The sequence below is a fragment of the Panthera pardus genome, unplaced genomic scaffold (assembly GCF_024362965.1).
Source record: "Panthera pardus isolate Hobbes unplaced genomic scaffold, ASM2436296v1 HiC_scaffold_25, whole genome shotgun sequence".
Lineage (NCBI taxonomy): Eukaryota > Metazoa > Chordata > Mammalia > Carnivora > Felidae > Panthera > Panthera pardus.
Window position 1 is genome coordinate 40754854 of NW_026526821.1, and position 18660 is coordinate 40773513.

General features: G+C 37.9%; 1 protein-coding gene and 1 long non-coding RNA gene across 2 annotated transcripts in view; one reads left to right on the forward strand and one right to left on the reverse strand.

Moving 5' to 3' along the window:
- The window catches only part of MACROD2 (mono-ADP ribosylhydrolase 2), a 2022401-nt gene that overhangs the window by 1347511 nt on the left and 656230 nt on the right, over nt 1-18660 (forward strand). The window lies entirely within an intron of this gene.
- LOC128773496 (uncharacterized) lies at nt 868-6066 on the reverse strand. The gene is made up of 3 exons (XR_008417796.1): nt 5978-6066; nt 5703-5887; nt 868-2010 (listed from the first exon to the last, which is right to left on the reverse strand). It is a non-coding gene; the product is annotated as an uncharacterized LOC128773496 (long non-coding RNA).

Genomic DNA, 18660 nt, shown 5'->3' on the forward strand with positions numbered 1-18660 from the left:
AAATAAGTAAATAAAAATAAATGTTATTTCTGGACCTGAATTGGCATCTTTCCAATTCCCAGAGGTATCTTATTTCTCTATAATATAAAAAGTTTGTGGCCATATTTAATAGATGAAAGCAAGAATCTTTAGCAAGATGAGTTCAAAATGTGAAAAAAAGGATTGTGATTGTAGAAATTGGAAAAGATTGGGGTGCCTGGGTGGGCTCAGTCGGTCAAGTGCCCAACTTCAGCTCAGGTCATGATCTCGCAGTTCATGAGTTTGAGCCCTGAATTGGGCTCTGTGCTGACAGTTAGGAGCCTGGAATCTTCATCAGATTCTGTCTCCCTCTCTCTCTACCATTTCCCCACTCATCCTCTGTCTCTCTCTCTCTAAAAAATAAAAATAAAAAATGTAAAAAAAAAAGGTTTTTAATAAAAAAAAAAGAAATTGGAAAGATTGAGCTGATTGGGTGGGCTCTCTTCAGTCCTGTTGATACAGGAGTCCCACTTTTCTCTGGGTTTGGAAAGTATTTAAAATTTTCTTTTGTATACAAAATAAGCCAAATTGTATTTGCTGCTAAAGTAATACATTATTTAACGTAGTTGAATAAATCCATTTAAATCAGCTGGGAAGTGCATATAATAAAATAATGCTATGTTCCTTCAGCTTAATCAATCTAAAGCTTTTATTTACTCTAGAGCTATAATTCCATGTGGCCAGGGGAAGGAAGACTGTGCTCTAAAAATTTAGTACAAATAAAATTTGATGTAGGGTACAAAACAGAAATTTGATTTTGGTCTTCACAGGCCAGCATTAAAAAAATATATGCAGTAAGCTCATGGGATTAAATTACAATTAATTTAGGTGAAAATGAGCATTAAATGTGGATTTCTTAATACAAACATAGATATTTATGTTTTACAAGGCATGAGTGTGTCCCCACATTGATACCTTTCATGAGTGGATATCTGACTTAATGGTGATGAGGATGGTGATTTATTTTGTCTTCTTCTGCTGTCAGCTTGTCAGCTGTCCCTTATAGTGCTTTGGTATGTTTTTTTTCTTCTTTCAGTTTGTGTAAAGAAGCCATCCCTCATGACCTTTGTGTGATAGTGAGTGTCCTTTTCTGTTGGTGACATAAGCTAAGACTGTAGCCTCCTTTGCATAGGAATTGAGGCTACTAGTCATGAAGTAGGAAGGCAGGAAGGCACAGGAACTTACTGACAGGAAGAGGCAGGCCTCCAAAAACACAATGGAAACTCAGAAGGCTGGCTTTAGCAAACATGGAGAATGCAAACTTTGGCTTCTTCCTCTGGGTCCAATTTCTCTTAAGCTAAAACCAGCAATGCCTGATTAAAGGAAGCTAAGCCCCATGAGTAGATGCTGTTCAGGCTTATGTAATATGGAGGAAATTTTGGATAGTTGGAAGAACTCCTAAAGTAGTGTTCTTCTTTCAGCCGGGAACAGAAAGCTGTTCACCTAGTGCAATGGTTCCTAAAGATGGTTCTCAGACCAGCATGAAACTGAAACTTCTTAGAAATGCAAAAATTCAGGTTCAACTCCAGACAAACTGAATAATGAACTCCAGGGGTGGGGCCCAGCAATCTGTGTTTTAATAAACCTTCTAGGTGATTCTAAGGCAATTCAAGTTTGAAAGGCATTGGCCTTTATAGAGAGTCCCTTGCCTCTTTTCTGCCCTCCTTTCCAACTGAAGAAATTTAGTCTTCCTCTCTGTTTCCTCTCTCCACCTTCTCTTCCAAAGGGGAATATTTTTTTGACAGATTAGTGTTTGGGTCAGGTTAGACTTTTAGGATGTAAGTTGAGAGGAGGGGGGAGATCAGATTCAAATTAAGAGAGAAATTTTCTAGGGTATTGATCAATGCTGGAAGAAGAGTTGTTCTGTGTGGGGAATGGCTATGTCCCTGTAGAGTCTGAAGGTGGCTCTGGATTTGAATTCCAGCTCTGCCACTTACATGATACATGACTTTGGCCCACTTAATTTGGCTTCTCTAGGACTCGTTTCTTTATCTGTAAAATAGAGATAAAGTAGCAGACATTACTGAAAGAGATTTTATAAGTGATATTATAAGGATTCAAGTAGTTAATTTATATAAGGATCACAGAACAGTGTTCAGCATGCATTATCCACCGTTGCTATACACAGTATATTTTCTTCATGGTATTCAGAAAAAAATAAGCAAAGTATCTCAGTGATTTAAAAAAATGTTTTTGATTGCTGGACTCATTGCTTTGCCTTAAAGAAGGCTTTTCTTGAGACTGGACCACATAAATCACAGCTTCAAGAGGGTTTCATAAGGAATATATGTTTCCAATTAGAGCAATGTTAAAAGGTATTCACAGTCGAAGACAAATGAAACGTCCCATTGCTACAAAGCTGTTGTGAGTTTTCAGTTAAGGTATCATTCTCTCTGCTGCAAATTTCTGAAAAGTTCTTCTCAAAATAGGCATACGAGTTCTTTGTCCCCAGTTCCCTCATTAGCTAACTCTGAACTTCTTGCCTTTGAAAACATGATTGCTTCAGCTCTTGATTGAATATCCAGTAGAGATTTCTGTATAACTCTATACTTTTTTTTTTCCTCTTCTATCTTGTAAAGTTCCATTGGTCAATAAGGAGACCATTTTGACTCACCAAAATAGACTTTTGTTTCTGATCCTTTCTTTGTATTAGGGCAAAATAGAAGATTTGTGGGGTAGTGGAAGCAGCAAGATATTTGGAACCAGAGATGTAGTTCTGACTGTACCTCTAATTAGCTTTTGGACTCAGGAAAGTCATTAATCCTCTTGGATCAATTTTCCTACTTAGATCAGTTTTTTGACTGGGTTAAGAGTGCCTCCAACTAGGAATGATGAGAAAATCAAATGGGGAAAACATGAATGCATTCAAAGCTGTAAAGTGCCATTCAAATGTCAGTTATCAAAAGTTAATAACAGCAATCACTGAGTGCTCATGGGGAGCTGGGTACCCTGAAAAGCCTTATATATCTATATCTATATTTATATATACAATATTGTGCTGCATTTAATATCCAATTTATTAAACGTGTATAACTGGTAGATAAAACTTAGAAAATGCCATTTTCTTAACGTTTAAACCTTGATTAGAAATATTTTCAACTTTTGACTGAAAATAAGAGAAAAACTTAAAACAAACTGACTTAAACAATAAGGAAATTTACTGTTTCCCGTAACGTGAAGTTAGAGTGACTCCAGAATCCATTGTGTCTTTGTGTTCTAGTCTCTACCTTATATGACCAGTGTCACAGAAGGCTACCTTTGTAAGAGATTTTTAAGCCTGGGAAGGACCTCAGTGGTCGCAGAGACCCCAACTATCATGGTGAGGAAAATCCAAATTGTAGCAGATCACGGAGCTATCTTGTGATAGCACACTATCTGGGGATTCTGGTCTTTTCCTCCAATCACGGATTAGGCAATAACTCCGGGCCATGGCAATGACTAAACAACCACAGTCCATTGTGGAGCTGTTGTTCGGGATTTTGTGCAGTGACTGGCTCTTCACAAATTTAGGTAGAACTCTGTATTCCTCCCTCTTCCTTCCATGGAGAGAGAGAGTCCTTCAAATGCCTTTCTTGTTATGTTTCAATTCAAAGGACAACATTTTGTAGGCATGCTATTACTGGATATTCCAAGTTATTTTTCTTACCATGCATTGTATACCAACAGATTTGTACCTCCATCATAGGATAGTCTTCTTTATCTTTCTGTCTGTGAAGATACTGGTAGACTATTTTGCTAATGTGACTTTTCTTTTTATTCCTGCTCCTCATGGAAGGGACACATTTTTGTGGTATGGTTTTAATTCTATGTTAAATTTGTGTACTAAAAATGTGCTCCCACTAAGGTGTATAAATAATAAATGTAGTAATTCAAAGACAGCATACCAGACAATTTTCTATAAGGGAATTTCTGGCTGTGGTAATGATTTATTCCAGATATGCTGGATCATAATTTTCTTAAGGAATATGAATGCATTCCCTTATTTCAAATTTTCCTTATGTAGCAATAAGTACATGAAAACAACATTTAGGTTGTTAAAATGAGGCTCTTGACTCAGTCACCAGTGCAAGTATTTGTGAATACCTAGCCCAAACACCCAGGATACTTGTAGATATAGCAGATCAGATCTTGGATGCTGTTCCCTTCTGCTCACCATTCTTTGAGCCCACCTGGTCTATTTCCATTTCATAGAATTGTTCCTTCCTAGAACTTTGGTCTTGCACTTTCCATCTCCACATCTTTGCTTGCTGTGTTCTCCTCACTTAGTAAGCCTATCTGAACCCCGAATCTTTCACCAATCCCCCTGTAATATCACCTACTCTTCAACTCTCCTTAGATAAGCCCAGACCAACCAAAGACCCAAGATCCAGTTCCCTTTTCTTTCATTTATTGAATGCTTGTTGAACATCTCCTTTTGTAAAACAAAATGCACCCTGTTTGATTTCAATGTTTAAATCTAACCTCCTAGATTGCAAGGAGTTTGAGGGCAAGACCTCGTCTCTTGTAAGCCATTCCTCTCACACCAAGTTCTGTGCCTCTGCAGGAAGCACAGTTTCATGGATGCTTAATAAACTTTTTTTCCCCCATATGATTAGAATCTGATAGTGCAAAGATTTTAGACTAAGAAGACAATTTTTGTGTCCTAAGAGGAAATTACAAACGAGGACTATCTCTGAATTTTTAATAACAACAACAGCAAAGCAGATGTAAGGTTTATCTTTTATCTGCTATAAATATGTTTCTCTTTTAAGGCATTTTACAGAGATTAGGTGGTTTTGTGTTATCTCTGTGACCCATATCCTGCTCTCCCTCTTACCTGTTGCATCACCCACATATGGGGGCAAGAGAGATTTTTTTTTTAATGGGGCTTTCTCCAGGCTGCCCTCCACTCCTTCAATGTGTTTATATATTTTTCTTCTTAGAAGTTCTGGTTATAATTCGGTGACATTTCAGAAGTCTTGACTCTTCCAAATTAAACCATTACCTCTGTGTCTTCTAGTTGGATCTGGCTAAGCTCTGGCTCTGCACAGCCCTGCAGGGTCTGTTATCAGAGTACTACCTCGCTTCCAGCTTGACACACATACACTCTCTCTCTTGCACATTCAATTTCTCCTTTTAACCTTAGCAGTGCTGCCTTTAAAAAGTTGATTTTCAACAGGTTTTTTGAGTTTGATAGCTCCCAGCATTTGGTCTGTAGGGTGTGCATGTGAGTGTGTGGGCTTGCTCTTTACCAAGTCAGTAACCACCTTGAGAGAGCTTCAGGAACCAGACAGAACTATGAGAACATGATTAAACACAGCTCCAGTTTTCTCTGCCTTGTCTACAATTTAGTTTCCTCATTTGTTTCATCTTTCTGAAACATGCATAACATTTCTGACCCACAACTTTATTCCCTCAACCATCCCTATCAATGTACAGTTTTGAACTTAGGAGGTCATAAAGGCATTAAATAATACTGAAGACTTTTCAGTGGATTTGAAGTACTTTCCAAAATATACTAAGAACCCTCTCTCTGTCAGATTAGATATTTATCCCACCAGCACTTATCTGACTCTCTCCTTCCTATCTGACTCTCTCCTTTCTTTTCCTCTCTACATATAGTCACAAAACCCAATTAAGCCATAATATTGCAGTCTAATTTTTATTCTACCCATTATGACTTAAAAGACATTGCTTTAAAATACCTTGTAGTGGTGCCTGGGTGGCTCAGTTGGTTAAGCGTCCAACTTCGGCTCAGGTCATGACCTCACGGTCTATGAGTTCGAGCCCCGTGTCAGGCTTTGTGCTGACAGCTCAGAGCCTGGGGCCCGCTTTGCATTCTGTGTCTCCTTCTCTCACTGCCCCTCCCCTGCTCATGCTCTGTCTCTCTCTGTCAAAAATAAATAAACATTAAAGAAAATACCTTATCTTATATTAATTCATTCAAATTTCTCCATCCAGCTTTTCAACCATGTCTTACCTTCATATGCCAGTGAGTTTCATTCCCAGAGGATGCAGCCAAATCTTTTGAGGTCTGCTGCTAGCTTCATCCCTGAAGCCTTCACCTCAATGTGCTCTGCTGCCTTGTATGAATCACCAGCAGTCTTCTGTAAAAGGCTGGGAGGAGGGGGTGGGGGGGTGGGGAGGGTTTCCTTACTGCTGGTCAGCAATCAGGCCTAGAGGAGCTTGTGAGAACTAGCAACCTAAGCTCAAGGTGCTGATAACAATAACTGACATTTATCAAAGACTTAATGTGTTCAGATACTTTCTCTCTGTTACTTCATTTAATTCACAGAATAACTCCCTGAAGTAGTTTTATTATTCCCCTTTTGCAGGTGAGGAAATTAAGACATGGAGACTATAAGTTATTTGCCTGAAATCTGTTAGTACACAATGGAGCCTGAATTATGAGCCAAAAGGGTCAGCTTCCCTAATTTCAATTCTTAATCACTCTTCCACATGGTGCTTTATACAAGTATGCCCACCTCCCTTTTTTCAAACTCTGATTGTAAACACCTCATATGATTCATTTTAAAGTAGGATTCTAAATTTTCAGTTTAAAAGAACAATGCTCACAATTTAAATGATACCGTCTGGAATGATATATTTGGAACATTTCATCCAGCAGTCACTGAAGCTTGTTAATATCAACAACACGCATTACTGGCTCCTTCAAATAAGCCCATTTGATCTATTATAGCTTGTCAGTAGCAAATATGTCATTAGTAGGAAGGATTGTAGTAAAGAATATTCACTGTGAAACTTAAAAAGAAGTATTTTTTTAAAGTTTTTAATGTTTATTTATTTTTGACAGAGAGAGAGAGAGAGAGAGAGAGACAGAGCATGAGCAGGGGAGGGGCAAAGAGAGAGGGAGACACAGAATCTGAAGCAGGCTCCAGGCTCTGAGCTGTCAGCACAGAGCCCGACACGGGGCTCGAACTCACAGACCATGAGATCATGACCTGAGCCGAAGTCGGATGCTTAACTGACTGAGCCACCCAGGTGCCCCTAAAAATAAGTACTTTAAGTGTGTAATAATACAAGGGCATATATGTGTATATATACATATAATATACATACATACATATACACATAATATATATATATATTATACACCTGTATATCTATATATCTATATATAGTATAGTATTACATACATAGATAGATAACTTTCACAAACATTTTCAGTTATTACAATACTTAGTATATGGTGATAATAGTGTTTCCTCTATCACAAATGAAGTGTTAGATTGTGTGTATCCTGTTGTTCAGGTTATGTTTTTAAAATAATTTGGCAGAGATGAAAGAATTGGCAGGTGGGTTGCAGTTTTGGCAATTTTCACTCTAAGAAATCAATCAACAAAGCACCAAACAGCAAAATATATTACTCATTGGCTGGTAAGTCATAAGCCCCAGAGGCTGTTGATCATCCTGGAGGCTGGCTGCTTGCCTACTGTAGGGCAGATGGAAGAACTGGCTGCAAAATCGTTTTTCGCACTTGAAGCCCAGCATGACTGGGGATCCTGAACATGGCTGGAAAAATATTTCTCTAGTAACTTATCTTGTACTTATCAGTGAATTTGCATAGCCCAAGAGATATCTGTTTTGTTGAGATGACTTCTGAACAAGTCAAACTCAGGTTTCCAAGCCCACTTCTAACACCGTGATTATTATTGAATATTATTTGAACCAGTTCTTGTTTATGAAACACAGAAAAATTAATTGGAAAGTTTCGTTTTCTGATTTAAGATTATTCATTGTAGTTTTACTGCCAATGATGAAGGTGCAAGTATAGCTACTTTTCATGCTATTATTTGGGCTAATTTTATGATTCCCCTTCACTTCCCCGAATAAGAATACATTTTGTCATATCTCTCCTCCATTGTGGTGTAGTTTTAATAATGCAGTGGTGAGTGGATTAGTGACAAACATTTTTTAGTCTTGTAGTTACAGAGGACAATGAGGTATGTAGGGAAGCTAACACAGCCTCACTGGCTCCCATTATCTTGGTAAAATAACCAGGATATAGGGTTATGTTTTTCTTTTTTTTTTTTTAATTTTTAAAACGTTTATTTATTTATTTTGAGAGACAGAAAGCACAAGCAGAGAGAGGGCAGAGAGAAAGAGAGACAGAATCCCAAGCAGACTCTGCACCATCAACACAGAGACCAATGTGGGGCTTCAACTCAGGAACTGTGAGATGATGACCTGAGCCAAGATCAAGAGTTGGATGCCCAACCAACTGCACCACCTACCGCCCCTCTTTTTTTAATATAGGCCCCCAAATTTTTTTGGTCAACTTTTCTTTTCATCTCTTTTTATCTCCTTTGGATGAACTCGACTCATATTGTTATATTGAATTATGATGAGTCTACAACAATACTCTGCTTGGGTTTCCTGGATTCAGAGCTCTGGGATAGAGCAGAAGTAGCAGCAGAAGATTACTTGGTAAATAGGAGGTAACAAAAATGGAGTCCAGACTAACCCATCCTTGTCTCACAATACAACACACTGTTCTAGAGTTTGGCTTTTCATATCCTTCCAGTCTGGTGTCTTTCTCCAGTGATCAGTGTTGAATAAAAACTATAAATTTTGCTCTCTAACTACCTACCTTCTTCACACATACTTTTTGTCACTCTATGCTTACTATTATCCTTCTGTTTACATGGTCTTTTGTCAAAAAGCAGTTTTTTAGATTTCCTTTCCATGAAGTTATAATCATGTTATATTCCTACCTTGAAGAAAACATACCAAAATTATTTTCAGTAGAGAGTTGGAGATGATAAAAATTCTTGAATTATTGACTTGTAGCATTGGGGCTCCTTCTATAGATGGCTAATAACCTATATAATCATGTTTTTAGGGGGGGCTGCTTGTTTCATTTACAATGATGCATGAGGGGGCAATGCCCACCAGTCATTGAGCAAAGTACCTCCCACAAACACATCCTCATATCTATATTTTCTTTGGGACATAAAATAATTAGGAAAGTATTGACAAGTATTTTGCATATTTTGAATATATGATTTGCTCTTTGGTAACTTTTAAGATTTTAATATTACTCACTAAATATTTAAACAAAGCCTTATCCATGTAGACACCATCATTAACTCATGTTATATTAAATAGTAATTTTAAAAATCCAATAACTTTTACCAAGGTTATATTATAATATCTAGTATTGACTTTAATATGGTATGATTTGGATGAGTCCAAGACCACTCCATGAAAAAACATATTTAGGTGCAACAAGGGGAAGAATATAACAAATCTCCTGAGAGTTTTATACACCTGGGCTTCACTGTCTACATGCAAAGCATTGCCTTGAAGCCATCTTTGAAGAACACTCCTGTTTAATAATGGCTTTGACATTCATTAACAAAAATGTTGGCAAAAAATCTAGAACATGAAGTGAGAGCTTATTCACTTTTCAAAAATAGTTCTTTTTTTAACATTTATTTATTTTTGAGACAGAGAGAGACAGAGCATGAACAGGGGAGGGGCAGAGAGAGAGGGAGACACAGAATCTGAAACAGGCTCTGGGCACTGAGCTGTCAGCACAGAGCCCGACGCAGGGCTCGAACTCACGGACCGTGAGATCATGACCTGAGCCGAAGTCGGACGCTCAACCGACTGAGCCACCCAGGCGCCCCAAAAATAGTTCTTAAATACACAAAACATGATCTCTAAAAGTCTTTATATTTTAGACTCCTCTAATATTGATTGGTAGATAATTCCCAAAGGGGAAAAAAACAAAGGGAAGGAAGAAAAGTAGATACATTTAAATTTAAGGCATTAAGAGTGATTGTTTGATATGCTTCTAACCTAAAGGTAAAAAATCTATTACATTATAATGTAAATCAATAGAAACATGTCATATAATTTATTAAATGATGGTGTACCTACAGCCTTTTAGAAATATATTTTTCATGCGGATGAAAGCAAGTTGCACAGATATAACCACTGGCAAGTGACCTCCAGAAATCAGATCAGGATTTCTTAATTGAGACTTTGTGAGCTCTAAGAACCCCAATTAGTGTCAGTGACTATGGTCCATCAGATGTTGGCTTGGAGGCAATGGGGAAGGTGGTGGTGGCAATGGGAATGGAATCCCCAGGGAACAGTCAGCATTCCTATAGGAGGAATTTGAATCCAAAGGAACCCATGGATGTACATCAATGGATCTGTGAAAACCTTAAAATCATGATGAAAATTATATGTGATGGGATAAGCCAATGATACAGTTTAAGTATATCTGGTCTTTCCCCTTGGTTAGGGAGGGTCTTTTATTCATTTCTATTAGATGAAAGCCAAGGATACCTAACTGAATTACAAATAGCAGAGGACTACATCACTTTAACGCATTTAAATGGTAATGTGACTTCAGACATTAAAAGAATTAAGGAGATGAAAAGAAAACAGTGGAGATAGGGAGGGGAGTTTTGAGGGTGAACTTTATTGGTATTGAGGGAATGGACATGACCTCATTTTGAAAATACTTTCCATCACCCACCCACTTTGATATATCTATATGATGAGAGGAGGGCTCTTACTTTAATATTGCCTCTTCTCTTTGAAATTTCTACCACATCATTTTACATCTTCCTCTTGTTTCTTCTTCTGTGCTTCTGGTGTTTTGCTACTGACCTCCCTTGGAGGGATTGTTGTAAGGCTTAAATCATTAATGATTATGAAGTGCTTTGGAAAGAGAAAGTATTGCTTCAGTAATATCTCAGATGCACCTAGGAATTATAGCATGCACAGTACAAAGCAAAAGGCATGTTGTCAGAATTCCTTATGGGGCCCTGGATTAGCCAGGCCTCCCACTCACATCGAGGTGAATTAGGGCCACAGACTCAAAAGCACATCTGATGCTGCTTGGCTTGTGCATGCTTCTGTTACAACATCATTTTGACATTTTGTGTGTTCATTTGTTGAATGAGTCTAAACCCTTTTGTAACCAAAGGAAACCAAAGTGCCTACTATAAGCATTTTCCAGAGATGGTGTCAACCTGATTGGGGATGAAAAATTGATTTCCTGAATAAAAATGTTGGAGTAGGATGTTTAGTTTGCTTCTGTGGCCAGACATAAATAGGGCAATGATTCAGGGGAAGTCTTCATTAGAACACACTATTTATCTGATACTTTGGCAATCAGTGTTATCTTCTCTTCCCTTCTCTCCCTCTCCCTCTCCTTTTCTCTCTCTCTCCCTTCCTCTCTATCACATCTAACACCTCCTTCACCTCCAATATCTCATACAAGAAAGCAATATAAGAGACCAATGGAAGTATATAATCAATCTAGTTAGTCCTAGGATTAAGACTAGAAACCAGGTATGATGTCTCCCCATCCAGTATTTCTATATATGTGAGTGCCTTTTGATTATTTCTAAAAATCCAAAGTAGCTGTATCAAACATTCATTCTTCCTAAAAGAACCTGAGCTTTTCATTCAAAGATCCCAGGATAACAGTTGTTCATAAAGCTGACCAGCCATGCATTTAGAGGGTGAGGGAGATCAGCTGTAACATCTGTCATGTCACCAAACTCGAAGATTGATTTCTGTGCTCTATTAGGTTTGATGAGATAAACCTTCTTCCCTTTCAGTCTACATATCCCTTTCAAATATGACTTTAACTGGTAGACCAATGTGGGTACATGAGTAATTACATTTCCCTTCCATGCATTTTCTTTTTATCTCTATATAGGAAAGTGTAGAAAGGGGAATAGGAGCCGTAGTCTAAATAAGCTCGTGGAGTGTCAGATACCTATGAATGACAGTTCAGATGAGATTCTTCCAGACTGAATTACTCAGATGATAGAAGTTCCCATCTTATACTCCAAATCCAGATCTAGACTCAATGATGAATACCTGAACATAATCGCCCCATCCCTTTCTTTCTCCTTCTCCCTGGGTGTCAGCCTCTTCTTCCCACTTCAGACACTCCTAACCCTAATCTTTAACAAGTTCTTGCCCTCTTCTTCCTGATGCTTCCCAGTCTGTATTCTCTGCAGACTGGATCAGTCCAACTGAGAAAGTGCTGGTGGGATGCAGATGGGAACAAACATGCCAGTTTTGAATGTACAGTTCTAGGTGATTGCGAGGGCCAGAGAAAGCTCTCCTATACTGCAGGCTTGGGAAGAAACAAATGCCACTACTGTTAAAAGATGTTAAACAGAGCAACCTGGGGTTTCACTTCTCAGATGTGGCTGCATCAGGGACCAATTTGGCCTAAGCACTGAGTCTCAATTTGTTTTGTGTAGGACTGTGTGTGTGTGTGTGTGTGTGTGTGGTGTTTTGTTTTTTTTTTTTTTTTGTTTTTTTTTTTTTGGTATTCTTCCAGAAGACATTAGCCAGACTCACAAAGGACTGAGTCTGAATATGTCTGCCAGTTTATTCAACTACAATGTGGCTATTCTAATTTTGCAGCTGCAATAGCCCTATTTACCTTTTCTTGGTGTGAAGAAGCCCAAGATGTAGAATTAGTGACTAGAAAATTGGTGACCATAGAAAAAGAATTGGAACATTTAGTGAGCTATTTAATCTGACCTGTAGTGGAGCCCAGAAAATCATTCTTATTCCTCTATGATGATCTCCTTATAATTAACTGTAGTATTGTGTGTCTGTTCATCCAGTCGATATAAATTCTACAAGATGTTTCTACAATGTGCCAGTCACAGCCTTGTAGGTTCTTGTATTTATCAGTGAGTGAAATAGACAATGATTCCTGCCTGCAATTATCTATATCCTTCAGCTCATGCTTTAAACCTATTAGAATATTAGTTCCATTAGGGATAGGATCAGCATAATTTAGTACACATCATTTAGTTGCATAAATTAATAAGACTGACTCCTCTTGGCCAAATCCTTGTCCTTTGACATTTCATTTCCAAGCTCTAGATCAGTGTCATCCAACAGAACTTTCAGTGCTGATGCAAATATTCTATGTGCTGTCCAGTGTGGTGGCCCCTAAACACATGTGGCACTCCCTGAAAACTTGAAATGTGGCTAGTTCAAATAAGAAATTGAACTTTTAATTTTAGTTAACTTTAATGAATTTAATTTCAGTAGCTGCACAGGGCTAGTGGCCACTGTCTCTATAAGATTAGGAACTGCTACCCTTTTGGCAGGTGGCTGTTCAGGAAACAGTGCAATGGGCCATTCTGCATGTCCAGGGATACAGAAACCAGACTGCTCACATGTTAAGTGTCAAGTAATAGGAAGGTACCTAGCCAGGCAGGGAGAGTTTGATTCCTGGAGATGATGTCAACAGGTAACCATGTAAATGCTTATTACTTAGGTCTTCAAGAGCTCTTAACAGAAGGTTTCAACTGGTAGGCAGTCTGACAAGATGACATACATGACCAGAGTTCATCAGGTCTGGGATAAGGTAGAGATCATTAAATACTAGGTATCAAGAGGAGAATTCCTATTTCTGGGAGGGCTGTTGAGCGGGAGGAACAAGTCTTTGAGGAACTGTGACATTGGACTGGATTTTGAGCCTAGCAATTAAATGTTGGCAGCTACTGAGTGACTAGAATTGGGGGTACCAGGAAAGAGGCAGACTTCCAGATAAACAAACTTATTCTCAAAATCATACAGTTAACAGCAGCAAAGTTCCCATGCTGTTGAATCCAGGAACTAACCTAGCTCCTTCCATTCTTCTTGCATGGAGCTGGCTGGGCTGGGAAGTGGAGACCATATTCTTCCATCTGTTTCCAAGGAAGAAATGGGAAGAAGAGTAGCTATATGTTCTGTTTGCTTTCTTAGAGATTTTGTGTGTCTCCTTGAGGGTATTTAGAGGGAATAAATCATTTCTTTTAAAGCACTTCAATATAAATTCGTTATAAAGCCAAGGTAGCTTATCGTCAGTGGTTAACTCTCCCTATTTTTTAAAAAAATTTAATGTTTATTTACTTTTGAGAGACAGAGCATGAGCAGGGAAGGGGCAGAGAGAGAAGGGGACATAGAATTTGAAGCAGGCTCCAGGCTCTAAGCTGTCAGCACAGAGCTGGACGTGGGGCTCGAACTCATGGACTGCGAGATCATGACCTGAGCTGAAGTCAGACACTCAACCAACTGAGCCACCCAGGTGCCTTAACTCTCCCTATTTATGATGATTCTTGAACTTTAGTTCCATGACACCAACCAGAGTGAAGCCTGGCAGCAAAGGAATACTGTGGCATGCTGAGTCAGGAGAATCCCCTGGGCACAAATTTAGTCTGAAATCTCTAGGGCAGAGAACCAACCCTCAAAGTGAAACAAGAAGCTAAGCACATGGCCAGGTGCTAGAGAGAAAAGCAAGGATTTAGGTTAGGAGAACCCTGATAAATTAATCTTAGCTCTTCGCTTGGCATAATGACAAATTTTTGTTGGATTAGTTCTATGCAAGGTGACTCTGTCCTTAGTCATTTTAAAGGTCTTTCAAGGCCACAGGTCATTTGGGACTTGCAGCCTCCTACATACTTGAAATAACTTCTCAAAGACAACTTGGCTTTGGATTCTTATTCTGGCTCTGCCATTTATATAACCTCATTGGTCAAGACATTTAACTTCCCTTAGCTTGAGTACCTTCACATATCAAAAGACTCCACTGGAGTACAGGGGGTCCAGGGTATTCTTTTTTTTCTGAATAAAACATATCTACCTTGATTTTTACTTGTTAGAATTTAAAAGATAGGCACTTCTTACTTATTTTATAAGAGTGGTTTATCACTTGGGTTGGATCAGGAGAGAAGGAAAGTGGTTGTATTTTCAGATAACATATTCAGGATTTTATAAACTTATATTGAGAAAATTTTAAATACAAACCACCTAGTGGATGCTTGACTATATTTTCTGATGGTACGCATCATCACTTCCTTTTAAATTGTGGCCACCATACTTAAAATTGTAACTCTCCTCATGCACTCGTGTTCTTTGCCTCTCATCTCTCTGCTGCCCCCCCCCCCCCGCCCCCAGTCCTGATCATTTCTAACATACTATAAAATTTACCTGTTTATTTTGTTTATTGTCTTCTCTCCAGGCACAAAGGAGTTTTTGTTTTGTTTTGTTTTATTCACTAGTCTACTTACTTAAATTGCTTCTGGCACACAGAATCACTCGGTAAATATACCTGGAGTGAATGAATGTATCTTCTTAGCTGGTAGGGATACATAGTATACAAACTCTAAGACATGAACCTTATGGGTGGCACCTTCTGTGAGGATTTATCAGGATTTTCCTGGAACATGAGGCAAAGACTAATAAGTATTTAACCAGCCCATTTCCTTTTCTTCCTTGACATTCAGCTAGTTAGAGGATGCTATGTGATAGTGATCTGATCAGGGAAACATGGGTGGAAACCATGTGTGCCTCTTTCAGGTCTGGCCACAACACGCTTTCATGGTCCCCCATGAAATTGTCCTCTTCCCTCTGACTTGAATGGAGTTAATCCCTAGGGCATCCTTAGGCTTCTCTGTTGAAGAGGGCTGAGTGCACAAGAAAAATGATTCTGATTCCCTGAAGAGATCCACCAAAATGGGGACCCTCCAGCCCCAACAGCATGCAATTGACTTTAACATTAGCATTTTTGTAACAACACCAGAAACAAACTTGTCTGTATTAAACTACTGAGATTTTGGGTTTAATCTGTGACAGCAGCAGTTAGAGTTTCCTAAATTTGAGCATGAGACTTTTATGTTTACTGTAAAAGAAGGACTCACATTTAAAAGAAGAAACATCACTATAGACTGTGACTTTGTTGCTGAAACAGTCTCAGTGCCCCTCATTATAGTCCAATGTGTCAATTTAAGGAAAAAGAGCAACTTTAAAATACAGAGAGAAGGAGTCTTTCTTCTGCTTTTTCAAATCAGTTAACTGACATGGTTTGTTTTTTTTGTTTTTTTGGTTTTGTTTTTTTTTTTTTTCCTTTGCTTTTGAGTGGATTATTCTCCTTCATGGGAGGGAAGCATTAGGCTCTGGAGAATTTCAGCACACACCCAGATTTTTTTTTTTTTTTTTTTTTTAACTTGGCCTTTACGTTTCTTCCAGAAGCCACCCAGTGTGTTGTGTTTTAGAAACATTCTAAATTAATTGAATGTTTGTGTCAACCCATTCAATCCAATAGTGCCCCCACGAGAAAACCAAGAAACATAATCTTTTTTTTTTAGTTTATTTGCTGTAAGTTTTTTCTATTTTTATTTGCTGGAGTTTTTCACATTATCTTTTATGTCTAGAGTATAACTTACAGGTCATATGTTACTACCTAAATAAGATGGCACACTATTTTTGTGGGCACACTAACCTTTTCCAGCTTCTCCCTCCCATTAATTTTGGAATTTGTAATTCAAGTTGTTTATTTCTTGCAACAAGGATTAAGAAAAATCGTGGCTAAAGAATGAGTTGTAATTAGAGTGGATGAAATGGTCAAAGTCAAAAAAAACTTTCTAAGAATTTGTATTCTTTTGCTGGCAGAGGGGGTCCCATGAGGGGCCTCATCTTGGCTAGAGCAAGATGTTATAGGACAAATGTCCATCCTCCTTTGAGATAGTGTACTGGGGCTTTCTCGTCTATAAATTTGAAGTGAGTTAAACTGTGCATTATATATAAGAGTTTCAGACTGGTTTTAAAAAGTACATGCAAGAAAAGCCTAATGAAATGGACTTTGGTTAACTTGGAGATTTAATTAGCTGACAGAGTAAAGAGAGGATACCTGTTGCCAGAAGCTTGATACTCCTTGCTTTTGGCATCTGTTTCTACATCACTATAGCTTTGGCTGCTGGTTTTCAATAAGGCTGTGATGATTATAATACTGAAATTTTCCATGGTCACCCTGTAACATTGTATTTACATAGGCTCGTTGGGCTGGAGAGGCTCAGGTAAAAATAATAATGATTAAATGTGTTTATATTAGACTTCTGAGTGTGAATTTTTTTTTAATTGCAAATGTACTTCCCTAAATAGAGTCGACTTTTAGTTCTTACCTGGATATAGGTAAATGGGAGGAAGTGATGAGTGGAAGGAGAAAGCAGCTTGATATTAAATATTCCTATAACCTTTAATCACAAATGCAAATTGCTGTTTACTCAGATGGGGAATTTAAAGTTGTTGCTCTCACACAGGATCACATATTGGGATTTCGATACTATGCAGATTAATTTGAATATGTATTCACCAAAATACTGTGAACTAAATTTATTTCATTGTACATTAAAACCTTCATTTTAAATTTCCATGTGCACGTGGACAACGTGTTATAATATTGTGAGTCAAAAACCTGGCATTCTAAGGAATTTCTAAATAGCATTCATTAAAACAAGTTAAACTTATGATACGTTGTTGATATTGTGGAGAAATCAATGTGAACAATAGTCGAGGTTTTTCTCTACATTTCTCCTTTTAACAACTTACATGGTAACTTAATTTTTTCCCATCCACTCCATGCATTGATTCCCATGGATTTATAATAACAGCGATAAAAATCTCATCTTTTTACAAATGTGACAACTAGAATAATAATAGGAATTTCACGTATAAGTATTTTTGTAAGTCATGTTCTGGAAAGTGTTACCAGGAGTGATTTTGCTGTTTGGAGTAGGGGCCATTGTAATATATATATATATTTAATTAATTAATATATATATATATATATATATATATATATATATATATATATAATTTTATTTATTTATTTTGAGAGAGAAAGTGTGCAAGTGGGGAGGGCAGAGAGAGAGAAAATCCCAAGCAGACCCTGGGCTGTCAGCATAGAGTCCAAGCAGACCCTGGGCTGTCAGCATAGAGTCCAATGTGGGGCTCGATCCCATGAACTGTGAGATTATGACCTGAGCCAAAATTAAGGGCCGGGATGGCTGACCAACTGAGCCGCTCAGATGCCCCTGGCAGTGAGGGCCATTAATTTTTTTTTTCCCTTGATTAATTCTAAACATCCATCAGGCTCTCTTACAAGAATTTTAATTCTCCCCAAGTCATCTCATTTTCCTAGCCCCAGTTTCTTCCTTTGTAATGGTTCCTTAAATTGTGTTTGAGTTTTCTTCCACCCCTAACCTTTCATTACTCTCTCATTTTTTTCAGCATGGCTTATATCATAATTGGAGGTCATTTGTGATTTACCTCCAAACTCATGAGTCATATTCTCTGGGTCCAAAACCCATTTTCACCATTTTCTAGTTTATGATCTTGAGCCACTTACTTAAACTCTCTGTACCTCAATTTTCTCATTTGTAACCTGATGAAAATAGTAATGCCCCCCTCATGTGTCTAATGGAATAAGATATGATAATACAGGTAAAGAGTTTAACAGAGATTCTGGCAGAAATATAGTAAAGACTCCATAAATGTTCTGAAGTAATTTATAATGTAGCAAAATTTTATATCCTTGTAAGTCAGATAACTGTAGAGTAGAAGTTGAACACATCAAGGGTCTGTAGAATTTCAGTGGATTCTTGATAAAAATATCAGATATATTACCAGTGACACATCATTAGAAAATACATATATCCACATTTTGGGGGAGGAAATAATATTAGTATTTGTCCTGTAACAAAAGACTATTATACTATGTTACCCAAATTGCTCTTAAGGGGAATGTGTTATAGACATTCACTGTCATGGAAGAATTACAAATTGAGTTCAGATTATGACAAACTTATTGTATGTAAGTCA